Source organism: Scylla paramamosain, chromosome 24 (assembly GCF_035594125.1).
Source record: "Scylla paramamosain isolate STU-SP2022 chromosome 24, ASM3559412v1, whole genome shotgun sequence".
Lineage (NCBI taxonomy): Eukaryota > Metazoa > Arthropoda > Malacostraca > Decapoda > Portunidae > Scylla > Scylla paramamosain.
The window spans coordinates 6086836-6112248 of record NC_087174.1 but is presented as its reverse complement, the minus strand read 5'-3'; the positions used below and the strand labels follow the sequence as shown (position 1 = coordinate 6112248).

At 42.2% G+C, this 25413-nt stretch overlaps 1 long non-coding RNA gene across 1 annotated transcript in view; it reads left to right on the top strand.

Moving 5' to 3' along the window:
* LOC135112637 (uncharacterized) overlaps positions 1-25413 on the top strand; it is a 203509-nt gene that overhangs the window by 82189 nt on the left and 95907 nt on the right. Inside the window, exon 2 of the long non-coding RNA XR_010274522.1 lies at positions 11466-11519. This is a non-coding gene — a long non-coding RNA (uncharacterized LOC135112637). The remainder of the gene's footprint in view (positions 1-11465; positions 11520-25413) is intronic.

The following is a 25413-nucleotide window of genomic DNA, read 5'->3' as shown; positions in this document are numbered from 1 at the left end:
TAAAAACCCAACGGGGACTGAAGAGAGTCACTAGAATCACAAGAAAAGCAACACTATCTATCTCTGTGGCTTTTATGATCTGGTTAGAATCCTTAGGGGCAAATCCCACCTAAATGAAAGACGCAAATTTAGACACATATTACTGTAGTTTTCATGATTTATTTACCTAATCAATAGATACATAATATAGAAGCTTATAGAAAGACGCAAATTTAGACACATATTACTGTAGTTTTCATGATTTATTTACCTAATCAATAAATATATAATATAGAAGCTTATATAACTACATAGGTCAGACGCGTGAGAAGCAAAACCTCCCCAATGAAAGGCAGTGTATAATCTTAACCCTTTCACTGCTATTTGGCCCACATCTCCTTAATCACTTACCACTCTGAGACATCTTTTCTTGTTCTACAGCCGAAATGTTCCGAGCATTGTGCTGCCTAGAAATTACAAAATATATTCTCTATTATGCCCAGTCTTTCTTGATGTTTATAAAGATTCCATGCATTGCTTCCAGTGCTGTGAATTGCTGTATATCACAGTGAAAGGGTTGGCCGCATCTTCTTCCACCTTTCATTATTTATTAAACTAGTCAGTTAGTGGACAGAATAACACTTCACGTAACCTTACTTTAGTTAGACCACTGAGGAGCAAAACCTGGTGCAGTAGAAGGCACAGTGTTAGCCACATAAATTGTCTTGAGATAGGAAGCTCCATTTTCTTGACGGAGGGGCTTTGGGAGTATCTCTGTTACTGGGAGCAGAGGACGGTTCATATTTTCTTACTAGGGAGTGTAGTTGTTTCCGTGAAGGGGGTCTGAGGGGGGAGTGGGGAGAATACATCCGTTCCTGGGGGAGGCGGGGGAGTAGAGGTTTGTGATGAACTGTCTCCCCTCAGCTTTAGGTTGCCTGGTGTACTGGGAACGTGGAGGAGGAGGAGGAAGAGGAAGAGGAGGAGGAGGAGGAGGAGGAGGAGGAGGAGGAGGAGGAGGAGGAGGAGGAGGAGGAGGGGTAGCAGCAGTAGGAGAAGGGATTATGTCTTTTTTTTAGGATTTTATGAACACAACGAGACAAGCCTGACTTCCTCTCTCTCCTCTCTCTCCTCTCTCTCTCTCTCTCTCTCTCTCTCTCTCTCTCTCTCTCTCTCTCTCTCTCTCTCTCTCTCTCTCTCTCTCTCTCTCTCTCTCTCTCTCTCTCTGTCAGAAAAATGACATATGATCTTTTCCTCACCAGGGCGAAGGCAGAGGACCTCTTCTTGCCTTCATCCTATTTTTTCTTCTTTTGCCCGCACGCCAAAAAGAGAAGAAAGAAAAAGGTGATAGAGAACACCTGAGTGAGGGAAGCCATTCAGGTAGTGTGAGGTGTAATGAGTCAGGTAAAGTCATGACTAATTCGTTCGTTATATTTCCCGCCACGAAAGGCACGTTAGCCACTCAGGATATAGTGAAGTAAGAATGTCTCGTAATAGTTCTGTTTATCGTCCGCTGATGACTGAATGCAAGAAATCCTTCAAGTGTTTTGTTGCGACATTACTTTTATCCGGGAGTGGCGCAAGGAATGGAAAAATAACTTAGGTTTGGTTTGATTTAGTTAGGTTTGGTTAGGTTAGATTAGGTTAAGTTTGGTTAGGTTAGGTTTGGTTTGGTTAGGTTTGGTTTGGTTAGGTTAGGTTTGGTTAGGTTAGGTTTGGTTAGGTTTGGTTTAGTTAGGTTAGGTTTGGTTAGGTTTGCTTTGGTTAGGTTAGGTTAAGTTAGGTTTGGTTTGATTTGGTTAGGTTAGGTTTGGTTTGGTTAGGTTAGGTTAGGTTTGATTTGGTTAGGTTAGGTTAGGTTAGGTTAGGTTTGGTTAGGTTTGGTTTGGTTAGGTTTGGTTAGGTTTGCTTTGGTTAGGTTAGGTTAAGTTTGGTTTGATTTGGTTAGGTTAGGTTAGGTTAGGTTAGGTTAGGTTAGGTTAGGTTAGGTTTGGTTTGGTTAGGTTAGGTTAGGTTAAGTTTGGTTTGGTTAGATTAGGTTAGGTTAAGTTTGGCTTGCCGTTCGTCGTTAATGATTAAACGGAGGAAATCCTTTAAGTATCTTGGTATGACATTGCTTTTATCCCGGAATAGCTTGACGAATAGAAATAATTAATTGTTGAGCTAAATTTTAAAGCGTTTGTCAAGCTCGATACTAAAATGCTTCCTCTTTTTCCCGCCTTGGTCAAGTAATGAGGCGCGGCGTGGCTGGCGTGTTTACGGAAGGCTGGCAGAAAATCGTCAGGTAATTACCGTCCAATTAATCTCACACCTTTTTTTTTTGTGTGTAGATTATTTGAATAATTAATTAAGGAAGAACTGGTCGTCCCTTATAGAATAGATTATCGGCACTGAACTAACAAAGCCTCAGGAATGTAATTTACTCTAGCGGGTTTAATTAGGGTTTTGTCACAGTCCGATGTGCATATTCATTTCAGAGCAAAAAGCCTCAGATTAAAGACAGAGTTCAAAAGGGACTTGATTAGGTGCCCGTGATAAAGTGAGCGTGATGGAAAGGCACTTCACTCACCTCGGCCACCAGTGTAGTTAGTGTGTGTGTGTGTGTGTGTGTGCAGATTCCTTTTTTTTCTCTCTCTCATTTTCCTGTTTTTTTTTTTTTTAGTCTGTTTGCTAGAGTTGTCCACGATAAATTAGCTTTTTCTTTATAGACTAGGAATATTGTGATTTGATATTAGCTTGAAGTAAAAAAAAAAAAATCAATGTAGCTTTATTTAATTTGTGTTAAGTTGTAATGGTCAACAGAATTATCCATGTGTTTGTGTGGGGGGGTGGGAGGTATGGGGCAGGAACGCGTGTAGACACCAGTGTTCTTAATGATTTCCATAATTGAGGAAGAGCAACAGCAACAGACAGGAGTAAGACAGGCGAGTAATTTAATGTGCTACAGAATGTCACGTGTCGCTTCACGGCAATTAGTGTTCACTCTTGACAGTAATTGGTGTTTTAGAACGCTGCGACAAGAGAGCTTAAAGAGTTTGTATCGTGTTTGCCACTCTGCTCAAAGTTGATTTTCTTTTTAATTCACCAGTAATTATTTTCACCTTTAAATTTCTCCAACTTCTCCTTTACAACTAAGGTACGACCCCACTCTCTGACCTTTAGCTCACACTCGCTGTCTTGTTTGAGAGATTTTGTATCTGTTCGTATCTGTGAGCTTGCCTTGGCTTAATCAAGGTCATTGCTGAAATTCCTTGCGATGAAATCAGATCTGTTCATTCATCGTAAGAATTATTAATACATCACTGCTTTCAAATCTCTTCACTCATTTACTGTCCTCGATCAAAATTTAACAATCTGATAGCGAAAAGGTTGAAGGAGTTAAGGTGTTTCAGTTTGTCCTAACAAGGTCTTACCCTTCTCAGCTCTTTAAATAATCTTCTTTGTCGTCCTTCTTTACAATAAAGTTTACAAATCTATGCCTGGTATGTAATAACTAGTCGAAAACTGGCTAGTGGACTTAAAAATGAAACTTGATCCGAGAATAAAACTTGATCCGAGAATAACTAAAAGGACTAAAAGGAAACATGAACATAAAAGATGCTAGTATTCTTAATCAAAATAATTGAAAAGTCTTAGAAAATATAATGAGTAATGGGCTTCGGGAAGATTAATTTCGCTGTTGATAGCCATGCGTGGTGATGCGGGGATGGATATATTAAAAATGAGCTTAGTCAGGCGAGATGGAGGGACGGGGAAGGGAGACAGGGAGGTATGGGGGTGTGGGCCTCAGCATTAATTAACTGGAATCAGTACAAGGGAGAGAAGCAGTTAATCCCGTCACTACACGTTGCCGCCATTGAAGCAGGGAAAAAAAATGTGATTATTATTTATTCCCAGTCCATGATGACTTACGGTTACGTTAATGAAATGATAAGCTCCAGATTTAACGTGCCGGAGAAAATTACAATTGATATATAAATAATGCCGACTATTTTTCTTCGTCTGGTAATGTTAATTGTGATTTTGGGAGATTGTGTGCGCCATGTATTTCTGAGCTTTGTCAGTCAGCATAATTAAAAATATTACCGTTTATTATCTCGTAGTAAATGCTAACTATTTTTCTTTATCTGATAATGGTAGTTGTTGTTTTGGTAGTTTTTTTTTGTGCCATGTATTTCTGAACTTAGTCGGTGAAGATTACAGGAAAAAACTGCTTTTCATAATCTCATACAGAGTTTTTGTTTTGTATTTCATTCAGATATGCATAGCTGTGCCAGACACGTGTGTATTGATATTCAATGGTACATAGGAATCTATGGGGCGCATTTCTTTGTGACTGATAAATTTCTCTCAATAATTTATCGGTGATGTTTTGCCATTACTTGACATGTGTGCCTTGCTTGGCATTACGAGGTGAGCCATTCGTCACTTTTATCGCCGCGGCGCTCCCGGCACCCCAGTAGCCTTGTTTCCTCTGCTTCATTAGGCCATACAGGACAAATTTCCCGCCACTCATCACCGCACCACCGCCCCTCATTCCGCCCTTGCTTTGTTAGACTGCGCGAGATTCATCCTTTGTCTCACTCATCACCGCTGCTCCGCCTCTGGCTAGGAACGCTGGGCGGCCACCCTGTGTTCCTAATGAAGGGGAGCACGAGTACACACCAGCCGTAGGGAAAACCGGTGGCAGGGTTCCCACCATCTCGCCAGACCTGTGCGGGCCAGGCCGAGCCGTTGACCAGTTCCCCCACTCCCCAGATTGGCAGCATCTCGTCTCTTGTATCAAAGAACCGTCTTATGTCTTTCTTACTGGATAAAAAATGTAACAAAAGAGTGGTAGCTTCCCATCTGCGGCACAAAACAAGGCAGCATCTCGTCTGTGGTATCAAAGGACTTCCCTACTTCTTTCTTAGCGATTACAAAGTGGCAGCATCTCATCAGTAGAGCACAAGAGCGGCAGGATGGCGTCTGTGGCCTAAACGAGCACCACTACCTCGTCTTAGCAAAGGAAACGGTAGGATGTCTTACATGACAAAAAAGTGTAGAGAAAATATGGCAGTATCATGATTCTAGGTAACAATAAAAGCATGACTGGATACGCCATTCACGTGTGTCGCATCATTGTACTACTGAGAAACTGCACTTAAAACAAAATGAGAGAGACGGAAATCGGTAACATAAGCCGTTCCAGTCAGCGCAGCATCACGGCAACACAGAAACTGACCTGAAGGCGGAAGAAATTGGCCATGAAAGGTCGTCGCTAGGGAGTGAAGTCAGGAAGGACATTCAAGGGAAAAGCAAGACCAACACTTCACCACTCAGGCCACCATCGATCACCAACACTCAAGTGAAGTTTTGGTCGGCCTTGACTGTCCTGTTTCTCTATTTCCTCCTGCCTATGACTTCAGTTCTTTTTAATAATCCTTTCACTGCGAGATATATATATATATATATATATATATATATATATATATATATATATATATATATATATATATATATATATATATATATATATATATATATATATATATATATATATATATATATATATATAGTTCTGTAGCCTTAAAAAGACCAAATTTACCGACTATTCTCCCTCTTTTACGTGTATCCATACAAATATTTTCTTTACAATGCTCTGAATGTTAATAAAGAACGACTACACCAGTAAAAGAGTCAGAACATTAGTATCAAGACACATTTTCATTTTCTTACTCATATTTTCTTTTTGGAAACATTTTAGCGGCCATTTTTCTGTCCATCTTTTTCTCCCTTGGTAGATCTCCCTTACACACACACATGCACCAAAAAAAAAGAAAAAAAAATCAGATATCGTATGTGTCCTGCGTAACGTACCCCGTGAATACCACTAACACAGCTGTAATATTTATTTAGTTACTTAAGTGGAAAGGAATAACAGTATATATCACTTATAAAGCACAGAACAATCTCACTCAATTCAACTCTCTCTGCAGTGCTACATTTTAGCACCAAGAATATTTAAAAAGGCCAAAGAATTCTTTAAAATTGTACCTCGTGTGTGGTGCATCGCTGCCTGTGCGTCTCATGACCTATACCTTATACAACTGGTTTTTGCAGCCTTTGGAATTAAACAGAATTGATCAGACTACATTAGAATATTTTTATCTTATTTTTCATTGTAATTTTGTTTTTCGTTAATTTAATTTTCAAACGGTTTTTTTTGTTTATTGATTTACTTATATTTTCATAAGTTAGTTATATTGTGAGTGAAATTACAAGAACGTTTTTTTTTTTTTTCATTTGGGGAGGCGCGTTATCAGAGAATTATTATTATTTTATATTATTTTTTGTACCCATGGCCAGTCTACCTAACACCTAACACGTAAAAAAATCTATATTATGTAAGAATTAGAATTTTACATTTTGGGTTTCTCTCTCTCTCTCTCTCTCTCTCTCTCTCTCTCTCTCTCTCTCTCTCTCTCTCTCTCTCTCTCTCTCTCTCTCTCTCTCTCTCTCTCTCTCTCTGCATGTGTGTGTGTGTGTGCGTGTGTGTTGGGTCCATTTATACAAGAAACATGTTGTTCGTCTCAGATTAGATAACGTCGCAAAAGTTATGGGCGCCAAAAAGAGCGTGGTATATAAACACACGAGACAAACATTTGGGTGAGCGCGTCTTGGTGGCGGAGTGAGGAGGGATGTACTGGAGCGTCGCCTAAAACTTCTTATCGGGTATTAGTGAAAGAGAGACGCCAGCTAACTTAGTCCTTGAGTCCTTGCCTCCTACTCCAAAGTCTCTCCTTTCCCTATTTCTTCTCCCTATACTTTATTATTATTATTATTATTTTTTTTTTATATAAATGTGGTGATGTTTTTTCACTTCCTTCTCCTCCTCCTCCTCCTCCTCCTCCTCCTCAGATCTCTTTTCAATATCAAGTATAGTGAGGAGAACGATAACCCTAAAAAGGCCATAGTACATGTCTTAACATCCATAGAGTTTAACGCCTGCTTCTTCATCCATTAGTTGGTATCTGTGTGTTCGAAGATAATTTAGATATCCACTGACTTAATTTAGATATCTCCTGACTTAATTACTCCATTTCAGCGTAAAATTCCTCCTCCGTTTCGTGAGAGTGGCGAAGTAAGGATAGGTACTGCTCCGCTCCGTCTTTTTCCAGTCCATTTCCTGAAACACTTCTGGCCTCACCTCGACTACTCTCTAAAGACTCGAGTTAAAGTTACACAGGTTTGTAAGGATGTTTTATTTTATGATTCTCGTGACAGATTAGCAAAATTCCTAGGTCATCATCTCTATGGCCTTTGAAAATAGTCGTGGTGAGAGAACAAAGCGTTTCAGAATTCCAGTCTGTTTGTTGATCCACTTGAGCACCTCGCACCATCTCTGTTTTCTTTGAGGGGTGACTCCAGGAAACACCGCAGATTCTCCCCCTTGACAATTTTACATGCAGATTTTCCTCACCGTGTTGCCTGTAGGGGATTGGCCAAGTGTTGCAATCTGTGTGTGTGTGTGTGTGTGTGTGTGTGTGTGTGTGTGTGTGTGTGGATCTCCCAGTGAATTGTATCTTTACTGATGGTTCTTGTGAATTTTAACTTAATGGTTTCGTATTATAGAGTATTGGTGAAGGTAGATTGTAGAAAATAATTGCTTGTTTTGTCTTAAGTGGTTCATTATTTTATTATGTCGAGTAATTTTTTTTCCTAGTGTGACTATTGCAGTTAACGTGCATCACCTCGTTTTACGGAGTAATGGTGCAGGTAGTCAGGGATATGTGTGTCTCTGTGTATGTTATTTAGCCTCTACCTTCTAAGTATGATTAATGTGAATTCCATCGCCTCGCAAGGGAGAAAGTGAAGGTAGACGACGAAGAAGCATCTGGTAGTGTACTGAACAGGTGTAAGGCGTGGTGGGTAGACTTATGCTTTCACTACCGCTACCATCACCGCCTGAAGATGTGACGCGGAACACGTCTCCTCTGTGTCCCCCTGTGTCGTGTCTTCGCCCAGACTCATCCATCGTGACGGCGCCGTAGCCCCGACACCTCGCTTCCCTTCTGCTCTCTTCTCTCTTGCTCTCTCTTCCCTGCCTGACAAATCTCTCTTTCCCCTCCCCGACAGGCTCCTTTCTCCCCCGACAACCCTCATTTCACCCCCGACACACGGTTCCCGACACCCATCCTTTCTCTCCCTTCCCGCCTCTCCCCTTTACAACCACTTTCCCGCCCCTCTCCTCTCCCCCGACAACCCTTCTCTCTTTTCTCACACCGACAGCTTTCCTTCCTCTTCATTCTTCCGACCTACCCTTCTGCTGCGACTCTCTTATAACCAGGATAACACACCTAACCTTCTCCTCCCACGACAATGAAGTACACACCTGCCAGCACCACACCAACCACCCCCATGCACACCCTTCGATACCGCGACCGGAGCCAGGGCGTAATAAAGATGACTGACGAAGTATGTAGGGGTATATACGTGTGGAGGTATTTCTACGCACATACACACATACAGACACACAAACACACACCTGGAGTAACTTTTCATCAGGTGTGGAGTCCAGGAGGCACCTCATAAAATGGTCGTAATTGGACGCAGGAAAGCAGGTATATAAGCAACAGGAGCAATATTTTAGTCGCCCCCTCGCTACACGCCACACGCGCCATCAAAGAAAACGTAGTGTTAGGTGTTGGTTGAAGTTGGGTCATCTTAAACTCCCCCTGAACCTTTATATTTATTTTTTACGAGACGATAAAACTACACTTTCCTCCCTCAGTCCTTCCCACCTTTCCTCCTTCCCTCCCTTTCTCTCTTCCTCCCTCTTTCTCCTCCTACAATCGCCTCCTCGTCCTTCAGTTCTCCTTTGTTTAACCATCTTTTCACTCCCCCCCCATTTTGCTTTCCTTTAATCTCCCATTCTTTTATTTATGTTGGACTTTTCTGGCTTGTCTTTTTTGCGCTTTTCGCCTCCACTTCCCTCCTCCTTTCTTCAACTTCCCTCATCCCTGTCGTTATCCATTGTTTCCTTACATTTCCTCCCTCAATTCAGTTTCTCGTTTTTCACGTTTTCCCTCGCTCTCCCTTACGCTTTGCTCACTCTTACTTCTTATTTTTCTTTTCCCTCCCCCCATCCTCCTACCTCTTCTCCTTCTACCACCATCTCTTCCCCCTCCTCCTCCTCCTCCTCCACTCTGATGTTACTCAAATTACACAGCTTTCAGAAGTGTGTTGAAAATAGTAATTAGTCGGTTCATTATGTTCAAGTGTTGTTTTTCCTTTTTCCCAAGTCGTCCTCCATTTGACGTAAGATGATCAATGCAAAGGAGAAGCAACAATGAATCAAGTACTGAGGTGGCTGACAGGTTTACGTGTACACTTTTGCAAACATGAAATTTGTCCGTGTCGCCTTTCTCACCTGGTAACGCCGCTTGCCAGGTAATCCCTCAAGTCGCCACCCAATTAAATGGTATTGACGTGTGCTCACCTGCCGCTAGCAATGTGCAGGCCACGTCAATGGCAATGTTTGTCGGGCACGAGTGATCCCCGCTAATCAGACAGACCTTGGTGCTGAAAGCCTTGCGAAATGGGAAGCTTCGGGAAATTTGTTATAATGTTTTATCTTTCATGCAAGTAAAAAAATACATTAGAAATGTCAACTTGTATCTTTGATATACACGGATCTACTTTATTCCTTCGTAATTACTACCGCACTTAAGGAAGAAATTACATTTTCCCTCCATTCTTCCCTCCACTTTCCTTTGGTAACTTCCGTAAGTCGTCTTGTCAAGGCTTTTTCGCCGCCTTTATCCTGACGCCGAAAAAAAGGGTTGTAGTCCGCCCTCACCTGGTAACCCGCCCTGACACCCCTTGTCGTCCTCTCCCGCTCGGGTTAATGAAGTTACTCGAGCTCCTCCTGCCCTCTCCCTGCGCCCCTCCATTCCGCCCTGCCTTGTCTTTCCACCCTGTTCCTCCCCGTCAATGTCTCCTCTATTCCTCCTGTCCGTGCTCCAGTCTCTACTCTTCCTTCTCTGTTCCTCTCTCTCTCTTCTCTCTACTTCCGTCCATTTTCCAATCTTTACTCCTTGTCGTCGTCTTCTGTCCTTGTCTCTTCTCTGCTCCTCCCGTCCATTCTCATTCTCCTCTCTACTCTTCATCTGCTGCCCAACCCCTCTTATTCCTGTCTGCCTGTTCCGTCGCTTATAACTCTCCTTTAGCCTCCAGTCCCTGTACAGGTGACGCACGGAAGGCCCCGCAGCAACACACGTGGCTGTGGCGCGTCTGCCTCAAAATAGGTGTATAAAGGACCAAAGGGATCTAAGAAATCAGTCGTCTTGTTTTCAGAAAGGTATGAAATGAGGTGCCTGAGAGCAATTATTGGCGTGAGATTGTGTAGTGCACCGAGAAATCATTAGTGAACCAGGTGTGGCATGTTAGATAGGATAGATTTAAAGGTACTGAAGTGGTTAGGCCAAGTAGAAATAATGGAGATAGGAGGGAATGATCTTTAGTTAATAGATCTGAAGTATGCAGTGGAAAGCTGAGGGAAAGTCTAAAGTGTGTGAATGAACCGGGTGTAGCTTGTTAGAATGGGTAGATATCGAGGTATTGAGGTGGTCGGCATAAGAGATATGATAATGGAGATAGGAGGGAATGTCTTTAGAGTTAATAGGTCTGAAGTGTAGTGTGGGAAGTTCAAGGGAAGCTCAAATCGCAGACGTTGTACTGGTGTGTTAAGGAAAGTGTTGTAAGAAACAAAATTGAGCGGAAAACAAGATTTTTAGCGATAAGGTTGCCATCGCGTAGCAGTGTCCAGCATGTTCCTCAGCACTGGCGGTAAAGGAAGTGAAGGATAATCGAGGCACACCAAACTGCGCGTCGCGAAACAAAGCAATGATCAAAACGGCAAAATCCAGAAAACTTAGGTAGTCATTAGGAACATAATAATCTTAACTGAATGATAATGAGGAAATTTAGTGAAGCATTGTCTTGATAACTGTCACTTCCTTCAGTTGCTCATCGACACAACGCAACGCTTCCTTAAATAAGAATGACCAAACTGAACAAGATCAATGAAACACTCAAGTATTCATTAAGCGGGTAATAGTTTTGAATGAACGATAATTAAGGGATGTAACTAACTGCTGTCTCGGTAATTCCCGCGTCCCACACACCTTCATTGAGACGCATGTTCTTAAAATCCAGCTTTCCTTCAACGACTTGATTGCATTTCATCGTTTAGCAAGACAGGTAAGGGAGTGTTTGGCTTGCAGTGGTTGCCAAGGGAGTGTTTGGCTTGCAGTTGTTGCCAATTCCATTCCACGCACGGACAGGTAAACTTAGATGAATACGCAAACGTCAGCCTTAATACAGGTATATATAACTGTACGACTCTTCTTTGTTTCATTTGGGAATTTTCTTCAGTTATCATTTGTTTGCATTGAATAGATGTTGTCATTTTTTCAGTTTAAATTACTATGCGTGTATTTTTCCAGGTGGTGGTGACGTGGTGATCTGCTGCTGCCCTCCCTCCGTCACTGTTAAAGTTCGTGAGTGTGTATTAATATAATATTTGTGATCTTTCGATACTTCTACTTGGTCTTAACACGTGTGGGTGATTTCTAGGAATATGGAATGGTGTTGTGGAACCTTTATATACTTAAGTGAATAGAGCGCGAGGAAGGGAGCAGTAATAAAAATGAATAAATGAATGAATAAATAGATGAATGAATAAATAAGTGAATAAATAGGTAATACGATACATTTTAAGCTTATTTTGTACACTCATTTATTTGTGCCATCACATCTACGTACCTACCTTCCCTATAGCTCGTATCACAATAACAAATTTGACTCCCTTTAACTTATTTCATATTTCAAATGCTCGAATATTCCTTTTCCCCTTTAATACCTTTTTGTAATGCACTAACGTAGGGGACGAGAGGTTACACATGAACTCAACGCTGATATTCCACGCGAGCATGCACTGGCAGGGAGGGCGGAGGCGTTGTCGTGGTGGTTTTGTGGCAGTGATCATAAACCTCTTTCGGTCTTCAGTCTTTTCGTCGCTCGCAGCCCCTCGCCCTCTCGCCCTCCCCTCTTGTCCCCCGTACGAGGAATTGATGATGCGAGCGACTATTCGGCTGCTCCCCCACTTTAACAGCAGTGTGTGTGTGTGTGTGTGTGTGTGTGTGTGTGTGTGCCTCGCCTCGCCCCGCACTTGCATGCTCCATACTCCCTGAACGAGGTCCCTGCTTAGGGTCACCGGTAGAGTGGAAGGGAATGTATCGGGGCGGCTCCGAGTTCGTGGAGTTATCGAACCCGCCTCACTGTGTATTGTTGTCCCTGACTGTGGTGATGACGTAAGGAGCGCCACCGTGTCCCGTTCATATGCATATAAGGCGCATTGACGGGCTGGTTGGAAGGGAGCAGAGAGGCATGGGAGCGTGTTAAGCCAGACGAGGATTGATGGGGTGACGTAATGCTCCCTGTCGTCTCTTTTTTCGTTAGTTGCTGCTAGTCTCGTGACATTCCAGCGAGATTTGCTATTCCATGACGTAAAGATCACCAGGTGTTGCTGTGCTTCCAGGGTTTGAGAGCCATGCAGTATTATAAGTGACACTTAGTTTTATTTTTTATATATGAGGGAAATGGGTAAGAAAAAAAAAAAAAAAGCCAGCTCAAATGTCGTTCTCTTCCCTCTCCACGAAAAAGAATACAGAAAATGGAAGCAGGAGAATCAAAGGTAGTGCATATTTATTTCTTAAGATGTTTTTTGTCTAGCAATTGACTGTACATTATTTAAGCCAAGCACGTTTATGTCTCCAATGTGAAGTTCAAGTTCCTTTCATGCTCATAAATGTTCTTTGGTCGTGCCATCCCACTTCAAGACCAATGCAGAATGTCAATCCTTGTATTTGGGAAGCAGAATTTCTTTACATACTTGAAACATCTTGTCTGCTTTAATTTTATATTCATGCCTTCTTGTTCTCTCTCCATCACTCACCAGGAAGTCTTGTCCATCCACATCTTCAACTCCCTTTTAATAATTCAAAAGTTGTGATCTAATCTTCTTCCCCTTTCACTCCATAACCTTGCCAACCTCAGTATCTTCCGCCAGTAAGTCATCTCTTCTGTGCTTGATATAATCTTTGAGTATCCTGATACGAGACGATAACGCTAAATTTGGGCACTCCAGTCTTGATTTTATTATGGACGTGATTAACTCTCAGTATATTCCCGTCCAATTAACCCTCTCAACCTATGCTTGCAGATGCAGTTAATCAAAGGTCACTTCATGTTACTGAATAGTAGAATAGTATATACACGTATTTCCTACTTTAGGTATCTTATTAATGTATGTCTCCTTTGGCGGATCATCCAGCATTAATATTCTCATGTGTCTCTCTTTTACGTACCCACCCGAGTCTACTTTGTCGGATCCATTTACAAAGCATTACTTTTTACTTGATGCCGAGATTCTGTTGTTAAAATTGGTTCTTCATTGGTTCTTTTTCAAGAGAGAGAGAGAGAGCGAGAGAGAGAGAGAGAGAGAGAATTCATCCGTATGCTCGTATCATTGTTCATCCGCATATCTGTCCATTTTATATATATATATATATATATATATATATATATATATATATATATATATATATATATATATATATATATATATATATATATATATATATATATATACACGTGTCTGTCTGTCTGCCTGTCTGTACTTCCGTAAAAAATTGTCTCTTTGAACACGTGCACATCATTACATAAAGTTTAAATGAACCATGAAACCGAAGCACAGAGCAATACTATGGAGTTTTTTTTTTTTTTATGGTGCATCAATACATTTTCCTGCGCTGAGGGAAGGCTGAGCGAAATGGCGCGGTGACACGAGCGGCGTGGATCTGGAACGAGGCAGGGGCAGGAGGGGGGAAAAGGGTCGCCGTGCTGCCCGCCTGTCGACAAGGAAAGTCCGAGGGGTCTTCAGAAACAGATGACAGCGAGGGAAAGTTTGTTTTTCACCCGTTTCGAGGCTGAGGAACTGCCCGCTCTCACACACCCGGGCGGCGGCGGCGGCAGGGCGCGGACCACACACACCTTGCTTGGGGCGAGGCTCAGCACGCTCACTCTGATTAGCTGCCGAGAGAAACGGATTAAAAGTACACTCAAGAAGTAAATACTCTTGCTAGCTTACAGGAATGTTCAAAGGAAGAGGAGTTAAGAATTTAGTTTCAGAGATCTTTGGAAGCTGCTTTGAGGGGTGGAAGTGCTTGTTGCATTATATAAACTCCAATTTTCGCTCTCTGCTACCCTGTTACTTTGCCTTCAGTGTGTTTACGCCAGTCTAGAGTGATGCGCTTAGATATCGTGAGAATTTGACCCTGGAGTAATAAGGGACGGATCTGGTAAGCGCTTGAATTTGCTATTTTAGCCTGTTACTTTGCCTTCATTGTGTTCACTACAAGGAGCCTAAAATGCCGAGGCTTGATATTACGAGGTATCTTGACTCTGGAGCGACACGAGCTGGGTTTAGTAGGCGTTCGAATTATGAGAGACCGGGTGAGACCAGGCTAAGAGAGACAGGGCTATTGATTTACTTACGGGTAATTGGAGTTCTTATGCGGCCACCATTTAGTACTGTGGCATGGAAGGCCAAGGAAAGCCTAAGTTGTCCCTAACCACGCTTGGTATTGTGATAAACTAAAACATTTTTCCTCGTTTTCTCGCCATATTTCACGGTGCACCACACAGGGAGACACTCGGGGTTAACGAACAAAGGGTAGCAGGGATGAATCATAATTCGTGATGCTCTTGTAATCCACTGAAACTCTAATATATGTCGTGCATTAAAGATTTACGGGGACGAATCACAAGGGTATCAGCTTACAAATGTGCTTCGCCTCGCTTTCAGTTGGCTTTTAATAATGCATGATACTGCTCGCAACCTTCTATTCCCTTCCTCTTTCTCCTCCTCCTCCTCCTCCTCCTCCATGACTACTGCTTCGCTTATCTAGCCACTACTACTACTACTACTACTACTACTACTATCCTAACCACTTCGCTTCACATCATCTAACCTCACCTACTACTGTTATTTTAAGAACAACAACAATAACAACAACAACAACAACAACAATAACAACTATTACTATCATTGCTACAACTATAACCACGACTTTACCATTTTCCCCCAACATTTTATCCATCATAAAGTGAATACACAACACACCAGCATACCTCCACTGATCCGCAGCGATGCACCGTGGCTAGGGACGCTAAAAAGGGAAGCTTACTGAAGGAAATACTGCGCTGAACAAAAACGCACAATCGTCCTCCCCTACGATAACATTGTTCATTTTTAACTTTTTTTTTATTTTTCCCTATCTCCATGTCCTTTTTTATTTATTTTTTCGCTTCTTTATGTTCGATTTTTTCTTCCTATTATTCTTTCAGTTATTCTCTTTCTCTTCTGCGTATGTGTGTGGAGAGGGAAGGGACTCTCTCTCTCTCTCTCTCTCTCTCTCTCTCTCTCCTCTCTCTCTCTCTCTCTCTCTCTCTCTCTCTCTTGATATAGCGATCCTTCATACTCATAAACACAACCTTTTGACTGACTCTCTATTCTCTCTCTCTCTCTCTCCTCTCTCTCTCTCTCTCCGGGAAAGAAAACATGAAGAGGAAGTGGAGGAATTGAGATCAAGGAGAGGATAAACACAAGAAAAGAAGGAATAAAGAAAGGAAAAGATAAAGAAATAGAAGGAAATGAGAAGCTATTAATTAACAGTTATATTACTGTTATTACGACCATCCATCCAACAAACAAACAACAAATAAACAAACAAACAAACAAAAAAACAATAATCCTAATAACAACAACAAACAACATCAACAGCAATAGCAACAACAACAACAACAAAAACAAGATAAAAAAGAGAGAAGGGGGAACGAAAAAGAGGAAAAGAGAGATGGAAAAAAGCAGTGAGATATGAAAAAGGAAATATGCTGAAACTGGAAGAGAACGAAGAAATAAATAACACAGAGAGAGAGAGAGAGAGAGAGAGAGAGAGAGAGAGAGAGAGAGAGAGAGAGAGAGAGAGGAGAGAGAGTGAGAGAGAGAGAGAGAGAGAGAGAGAGAGCAAATGATTGAGAAGGAAGGAGGAAAAATAGGTTAGGGGAAATATCTGGAGGAAAGAAAGAGAGGCATGAGGAGAAGGAGGGAGGAAAGGAGAGAGGTAGAGACAGAGAGAAAGGAAGGACGAGGGGAAGAAACGGATTACTTTTATTGGAAGGAGAGCTTGGAAGAAATGGAGGGAGGAAGGAGGGAAAAGAAGGAGACAAGAAGAAAGAAGAGGAAAAATGAAGGAAAGGAGGTCAGAGAGAGAGAGAGAGAGAGAGAGAGAGAGAGAGAGAGAGAGAGAGAGAGAGAGAGAGAGAGAGGGACTGAGTGAGTGAACCGTTCTCTTTTGTTCGACTTGCGGTTCCTGAAGACAATATTTCTTCACGAAGTTTATCGCGATTCCAACTTCTTCCTTGCAGCTTCAAGATTGAGTTTCTCTCGTTAGATTTTTTTATTCCACTAGAGACAGAGAAGAAAAAAGAGGACAAGTAGGCAAAAGAGTATGAGGAGGAGGAGGAGGAGGAGGAGGAGGAGTGGGGGGGGGAGAAGAAAAACGGTAATATACCACATAATTAAACAAGACATGCCTCGTTGGTTTCTCGACCTTTTGTACTTAAGAAAAATGTACGAGAGTTTTGTGCAAATTCTCCTCCTCCTCTTTTCCTCTCTTATTGTGTTCGTGGCCATTTTATTATTATTTTTTTTTTTATCATTCGCATTTTTTCTTCTCCCCCTTCGTCTCGTCCTCGGTCCCTTCCTCCTCCTCCTCGGTCCCTTCCTCCTCCTCCTCCTCCTCCTCCTCCTCCTCCTCCTCCTCCTCCTCCTCCTCCTCCTCCTCCTCATCTTCCTCCTCCTCCTCCTCTGTCCTATTTTCGTCCTCCTATAGCTTCTCTGAAAACAACAACAACAACAACAACAACAACAACAACAGCAGCAGCATCAGCAATAAGTCTCCTCCTCCTCCTCCTCCTCCTCCTCCTCCTCCTCCTCCTCCTCCTCCTTCACCCCTCCCCTTTCTCTTTTTTCTCCTTCCCCTTCGTTTGTGGAGACAACGACGTGATTATTTCGTGCTAATAAGAGAGAGAGAGAGAGAGAGAGAGAGAGAGAGAGAGAGAGAGAGAGAGAGAGAGAGAGAGAGAGAGAGAGAGAGAGAGAGAGAGAGAGAGAGAGAGAGAGAGAGTCTAAAAGTTTTGCCGCCAAGAATCAGAAGGATCGGGATAATTAGCTTTCTTAATTACGAGGAAATGTATTTTGTTTCCCGTCAGAAGCTTGAAGTCAGTCACTCCCCACTCCTCCTCCTCCTCCTCCTCCTCCTCCTCCTCCTCCTCCTCCTCCTCCTCCTCCTCCTCCTCCTCCTCCTCCTCCTCCTCCTCCTCCTCCTCCTCCAACTCTTTCAGGCAGTCATTATCTGAAGGGGCAGGAAGGGGCGCAGAGAGGACATGTAAGTGTAGAGGAAACAGAAGGACACAGAAGGAAACAGGAATACATGTAAAAATGAAATGGAAAAATAACGTGGATGACGAGCAAATAAGGGAATGGAAGGGGAAGGGAGGGAGGAAGGAAGAAGGGAAGTAGAGAAGGAAGGAAGGAAGGAAGGAAGGAAGGAAGGAAGGAAAGGTTATAAAAGATGCATTTGTTGTGTTGTGAGTGTACTATTTAATGGAGAGAGAGAGAGAGAGAGAGAGAGAGAGAGAGAGAGAGAGAGAGAGAGAGAGAGAGAGAGAGAGAGAGAGAGAGAGAGAGAAAGTACAGCGTTTTCTTTTTAATTACTTAGATTGAAGTTGGACATTCAATATCAAGGGAAACTATAATAATGATAATTAATAATAATAATAAGAAGAAGAAGGAGGAGAAGAAAGGAGAAGAAGAAAAAGAAGCAAGAAGTAAGAAGTAGTAGTAAGGAGGTGAAGTAAGGGGAAGAAGAAGATGAGGAGGAGGAGGAAGAAGAAGGAAGAAGTAAGAAGAATCGCTACTGATACTATTACTAACAACAACAACAACAACAACACCACACTCACCAAAAAAAAAAAAAAAAAAGCATAAATAAAAGAAAACGAAAACGAAGTCGAAACCAATTTCAGAAAAGGGGGGACTAACAAAAAGCAGGAATAATAAGAAGGCACCCTACTATACAAGGCCCATCTTTATATTTGCTCTCGTAAAATTGGCTCCCGACCCGGCCCATTTAAGTGGAGGATAACAGTCAGCTTTCAGTGGCTTTAGGAATCATATATTTTACTAATTGACTTCATGAATTTAAATGAAGGAACTGAACGTCGGCCGCGCTGCCCAAAACAATGTTATTAGTATGGCTGTTTTTGATTCTTCTTTTATGTTTTCCTTCGCATTGTGATACTGATGGAATTTAAAATCAAAGGGAAGGTCTGGTGGTGGTGGTGGTGGTGGTGGTAGTGGTGATGGTGGTGCTGGTGGTGAGGGGAGACGGGAAAGGAATGAGGGGAAGGCTGGAAGAGTTAGGCCGGTTCTGGGTGATGACGATGAGGGGGTAAGGGAGGGAACAAGCGACGGAGGGAGGGAAGGAGGGAAGGAAGGAAGGAAGGAGGGATGGGACGTGTGTTAGGGTTGAGGGAGAGAGAGAGAGAGAGAGAGAGAGAGAGAGAGAGAGAGAGAGAGAGAGAGAGAGAGAGAGAGAGAGAGAGAGAGAGAGAGAGAGAGAGAGAAAGTAAAGAAAAACGGAGCACTGGTTGCAAGGTATATCTCGTAAGGGAAATTAGCAACAGCAAAGCAATTAAAATTCACGGCACTTACCAAATGGAGCAAAAACAAACATTAGGGAAGCAAAAAAATCACCGGGCATGAAATTCTACCGTTTAAGAAAATGAGTGCAACAAGCAACCCCTTCTATTCCGGCTCAGCTCACGAGGTCCACTTAAATATCCAGTGGCACTAAAAGCCTCCAAATTAAATGTCAAGTGCCTCTGAAGGGTTGGCAGTAAAATCCTCAGTGCCACGCCGAGTTTTTTGACAGTTAAATATCCAGTATCACTCAGGGTTTTGCAGGCCAGTGTTCTGCGTCACTTGCAGCGTTGTAGTCAGTGTCTATTGTCGGTCGTTCCTGAGAGTTAGATGCAGTTGTGACTTAGAGGTTCAGTCAAGTGTTAGGTGTTATTGTAGAGTGCAGTGGTTCAGTGTTGTGTTATTGCATAGTCTAGTTCTTAAATGTTAGTGTTATTATTGAGTGCAGTGGTCAGATGTTGCATGTCACTGTAGAATCTAGTGGATAAATTTTTGGATTAGTGTTGAGTCCAATAGTGAAATGACAAGTGTTATTGTGGAGTCTCAGTTGTCAGATGTTAGTTAAATGTCATTGTAGAGTCCAGTAGTCAGAAGTGTTCATATGTTAAATGAAAGGTGTGTATTTTTGTTATTTTCACGTCATTGCCTCATCGCATGCCTTAAACTCAAGCATTGCAAGATCACTGAGGATTGAGGACGCCGGCGTGGGCACCGTGACGCAATGGTGCAGTGGGCGGTGTGCTGGAGTGTGGAGCGCGTGCCTGGGAGGACGTGAATGCAGTGCAGGGAGGAGAAAGGGAAGAGAGAAGGATAGGAACAGACGCCCATTACCCGCATGACGAAACACCGCATTCATGGCGCCTCAGGATCTGCAATACATACCCCTACCGCAGGTGCAATTTGGGTTACCGGTGTTGTGTTGTGTTGTGTTGTGTTGGTAAATGACGTGTTTTTTCGTTAGGGATTTTTTTTTACGGAGTTTATTTTGTTGCAGGAAATTTATTGCAGTTATCGCAGTTTCTGATTGACTGACTGACTGACAAGATTTAATTGACTGGTTTATAATACTGGTCATTGTTACGTATGTTTTGTTGTTAACTCTCCCCCCCCCCCTCTCTCTCTCTCTCTCTCTCTCTCTCTCTCTCTCTCTCTCTCTCTCTCTCTCTCTCTCTCTCTCTCTCTCTCTCGCTCTCTCGGAATTTCTATCCTTTATTTATTCACTTGTTTTAAAATGTTAATTAATTACTCATAAAACACTGCACTTCATTACAACAATTACCTAAATTATTCAGCTTACGACCAACTTAGTTAACTAATTTAGAATAAAAAAGTTTGTCACACTAAGGAATTAACGCGAGTCAATCCTTCCACTTTTTTTTCGGACCCGCTTACTGTTGTCTGTCACTTGTATGTATGTATGTATGCGTGTATGAATGTGTGTGTGTGTGTGTGGGTGGTTGAATGGATTGGTGGATGGTTTTAATTCTGTTTTCATCTCCCAGTCTTCTTGTATTCAGTTAATATATGTATCAGATTTCATTTGTTTTTGTTCCTCGGTCCATTTACTCATGCATTTGTTTATTGGTCTCCTTCGGCAGTATATCTGTTTTTGCGTTAGCATTGTACTATTCATATATTTATGTGTGTATCTGTGTATGATCTATTTGTTATTTCTCTTAGTTTTTCCTTTTTTTTTTATCTATCTCCCTTTCTCTTAGTTGTCCTTTATATATTTCCATACACATATCTAAGTATGATTAATGGCCACCTGTTTATTCTCTGTTAATCTCTCTCTCTCTCTCTCTCTCTCTCTCTCTCTCTCTCTCTCTCTCTCTCTCTCTCTCTCTCTCTCTCTCTCTCTCTCTCTCTCTCTCTCTCTCTCTCATTCTTTTCCCCAATAACCGTACAAGTGATTTAGTGCACATATTAATAGAACAAAATGCACTTCTCATGTCGTGGGTTGTTTGAAGTTACATTGCTCGCCTCACTTCACCTCACCTCACCTCTCCTCACCTCACCTCACCTCACCTCACCTCCCCTCACCTCCTCACTTCACCTCACCTCAACCCGGCTGACCATATCACCTGGCCTGGTCGCTTCAATCTCGCCTCATCTCACTCCACTGCCTCACTTCATCTCACCCGGCAGCTTCATTTCATACATTGCCTACCGCACCTCACCTGCACAAGTCTCGCATTGCCTCTCTCGAGTGGGAGGGGCACAGGTGAAGCTCGGCAAGGTGCAATGGCGCGGCGACCTGTGGAGAAACTAAAGTAATGAAATAAGGCTTAAATTCCGTTTGATTCTTTTCATGTTGATGTGTGTGATAACGGTTTGTGATTCCATATGTGTGAGTAGTTTAATATTAAAAATGGGAGATTTTTTTCTTCTTTATCTCTCTCTCTCTCTCTCTCTCTCTCTCTCTCTCTCTCTCTCTCTCTCTCTCTCTCTCTCTCTCTCTCTCTCTCTCTCTCTCTCTCTCTCTCTCTCTCTCTCTCTCTCTCTCTCTCTCTCTCTCTCTCTCTCTCTCTCTCTCTCTCTCTCTCTCTCTCTCTCTCTCTCTCTCTCTCTCTCTCTCTCTCTCTCTCTCTCTCTCTCTCTCTCTCTCTCTCTCTCTCTCTCTCTCTCTCTCTCTCTCTCTCTCTCTCTCTCTCTGTAAGGGTCATTGGACCTTGATTGAATTAGTATTTTTTTTTTTTTTTAGATTCACAATCCAGATGTGTTTGATGTCCTCCGTTTCATTTTCCGTGAAATTATTAAACGCAATAGTTAGAAACGTTTTCAAGTATCGGTGGGTCTTTTTCTTTGTAGCATAGATGGATTGAAATACACGGACATACATGAAAAAGGATATTCTCTTGAACATTGTCCTAAATTCTTAAACTAATTTATTCATTTCTGCATTACGTTTTGAGTGCCATTGCGTGTGAATTTTAATAACCAGAACATAATACAGGAATGTTTTTTTATTTTATTCATTTAAAGTTGCATGACATGAATTCTTCCATAAGCATCTCTGCATCGTTTAATGAAATGACTCACACACCGTAAATGGCAGATATATAACTACAAACTTATTCTTTCCTAGGAAGGTGAATGCGACGGGAGACTTTGTTGAGGTGCGTGTCTGAGAGATATCTGGTGCTCAAGGTACAAGGGAATTCGATCAGTACTCACTATTTCTATTCGAGGCAACCTATCCTTTTCAGACTTATTTTTTTCATCACCAAACAGCCTAGAGGAGTCCAAAGCTTCTGTATTTCCTCCTGTCTATGACTTACTCTTTCATGAGGGAGCTTTCAAAATGCTTCTTCTTCTAATTTTGTACCTCCCTTCTAGCTGTCACCTTTAGGGGGTCTGAAATCTCTACTGGCCTTTTCTTTCGTCAATTTTTTTTTCTTTTCCTCAACCAGATTCCTTGCATAGAAAAAAAAAAGGTTTCTTGCCGTTTGTTTTGTTCTTTTATCTTTTGTATTCCTTTGTAAAGATGAGTTGAAAGTCATCATTCTCGATAGTTTGCTTTGTTTATCCGTGCATCATCCGCTTTCCATCTTGCTAACGCTCGTGGAGTGCTGGCTTAAGTAGGGAGTGGATTCCTGACCTCACCTGCATGGCTCACACGTGCACCTGTGTAAGGGGTGGTGGCTGGTGCGAGGAACTGAATGTTAGGTGTATGGTTGGTGAAGGTACACAAGGTATTTGGTGTGTGTGTGGTGCAATTTAAAAGGTCTAGGTATATGCATGGTACACGGTACAAGACATCGGATGTATAGGATGTAGAAAGCAAAAGTTATTGGCTGAATGATACAAGATACAAGGTACTGAGTGTATGGGTGATGGAAGGTACAACGCTTCAAATGTATACGTAGTGCGAGATATACGGTATTGGGTCAATGGGTGGTTCAAGGTACAGGTTGTCGAAGTGGTACAAGGTGCGAGGCTGATGCTACACCTCCATGGCTCATTAATTCATTTCGTTCTAAACCTGACACAAACATTAATTTCCCCAACAAGCGGTAATTTGTCTGCTAATCGGTAAATTTCACTCATATAAGCGAAATATGGAGTAAACACAACCCACGGATCAGATTTTCCAATATGGAGTAAAATAATTGGAGGATTAATCGCAATGGATGCCAGACAGTGGGATTCGTCTCGGCTCAACATTTCATTGCATTTAATTGTACAGAAAAATGTATGGGGAGGCTTATGGTAGTTATGGGTGGTTTGTGATGGCATGTGACCCTCGCCCCTTACAAACACTCCCCACCAAATATCACAGCAGAAATTGAATGCATGGAATAATATAACAATGTGTGATTGAAAAGATGATTAGTCCAGTAAAGGTGACTAATTATATAGATACTTTAATAGGATGTTTTGTTAATTGTTATTTTTGAATGTTTGTTTTGCTCTAATTGTATTTTATTATGTACAGCTTAACTTTACTGTATTTGTGTTAGATTCACGAGAACTGGCTAAAAAAAAAAAAATTGGTATAAAAACGAAAATTGTAAATAATACACACACACACACACACACACACACACACACACACACACACACACACACACACACACACACACACACACACACACGTCACCACTCCCCTCGGCCTGTACAGTCTTAAAGTTTCTCCCACAGCCGCCATGTAAACACACTTCAAAGACCCAAGCAACTTGACCACCCCGGTGTCACTCATTCCTGGCACCTACAGTTCTTTTTTTTTCTCTTTCTGTGGAGGCTCACAATGTCAAGGCCAGTGGGGCATGAACACACGTCGACCTCGGGACAAATTAATCATATGATATCTCGTTTGCAGTTGTGACTGTTTCGTATCCTTAAACACTTTGTTCCGTCATAACATTTTTCAAAGGCCACAGAAATGATTAGTTTGGTCTTCACGGGTCTTTTTTTTTTATTTGTGTCGCAGAAATCTTGTTGAACTTAGCAGAATCATAATAACGTCCATGAAAAGTCAACTCCCAGCACGGCCTTTTGAAAGAAGCTGATATAAAACAAAGTATGTAACAACGTGAACTGAAAAGTGTTTTGTCTCATGAAAACACAAACGATTATTAATGCATTTGTCTTTGATTTGGATCATAATGGTTAACCTCCTTCAACAGAGAACGTGTAGTGATGGCGTGACACAAAGAACAGGTGCCAGATTCGTTAGCTGAGATTACTTGATTTAGAAAATTCAATTTATCACACCTCACTGTTTTACGTACGAGGTTAATCACTGATATATTTATATCTGACGATGACAGTGTCAGTCCGGTGTACTTTGAAGATCATTGTATACTTCAGATTGACCTGTTTTATTGAAGAAAACTTTTGGTGTGTCTTGTCACGTAATAATTCACTGGGAGCATCACCCACAGGTTTTAAATAGCAGCAGCCTGCTCCTCATATTTGCCTGTTTCAGTGACTGCATCGCTCCAGCTTTTCAGAATACGAGATTAACACATTCGTTCCTAATTTGTTTTACGACTCGTTCTCCAAAAGCAGAACACTCTTATCAAACAAACTTTCATTCCGGAAATATCGGGGTGACGTGCCTGTGTGTCAGGAACAACGTGGCGTGATGTATAATGTGAGTCCAAGCCAGGCGTGGTGAAACAGGCTGGCAGACGAGGCGTGTCAATAAACACTGAAACATTTATCGTTGGCTGGTAAATATCAGATCAGAACACGTGAATCTTCAGCAATACAGCAGCAGCTTAGTGTATTTCAAGCATCGGATCAGTGCATTTCTACGTATGATAATGTAATAATGCTAAAATGAAACGTTAATTAATCTTGTAGAATCAAGCACCAATTTCCGATTCCTTTTCCTTAAAATGCATCGTTTATTTATTTATTTATTTCTTTTATTTTTTTGAAAACTCAAACATAAAGTTTACCTCTAATGTAAACTTGGAACATTGGAGCGTGTGAGCTTGCCTTGCATAATTACAAAGTGTAAGGAAAACGAGTCTTAGTGCAGAATAATGTTGTGTTGCAGACTTATCCCTCGCGGCTTGAGAAAAATGCAGAGAGCGAGTGACGTCTCGTAGAATGTGCTCGAGTTGTAGTGTCTGTTGGCTGTTAAGACAAGGGAAAAAAAAACTTGGATGAAGATATTCAAGTTCAATGCGGAGTCGCGGTTACGTACATAAATACATACTTGATGCCTGACAAGGGAGGAGGTAAAGTTAAGCGTTGCGAAGGGCTGCGCGTGGCATGTGAAGGCTGTGAAGCGTGTGAGGTATAACGTGCAAGCCATGTGAGGGTGTGAGGGGCAGGGGTGCATGGCGGATGTGGAGTCTTGGGAAGCTGTGCATGGCGGATGAAGGGAGGGTGTGCATTGGGTATGAGAGGGAAAAGGAAAAGATGTGCGTGACAGGTGAGGGTGAGAGGCTGGTGTGGGTGACGGGTGTGAGGGGCAGGTGAGGGGAGCGGGTGAGGGGTGTGACGGCAGGTGTGGGTGGCGAGGTGAGGGTGTGAGGGGCAGGTGTGGGTGGCGGGTGAGTGCCAGGGGGGTGAGGGCCACACACCCGCGCCGCTATGGCTCCTCGCCG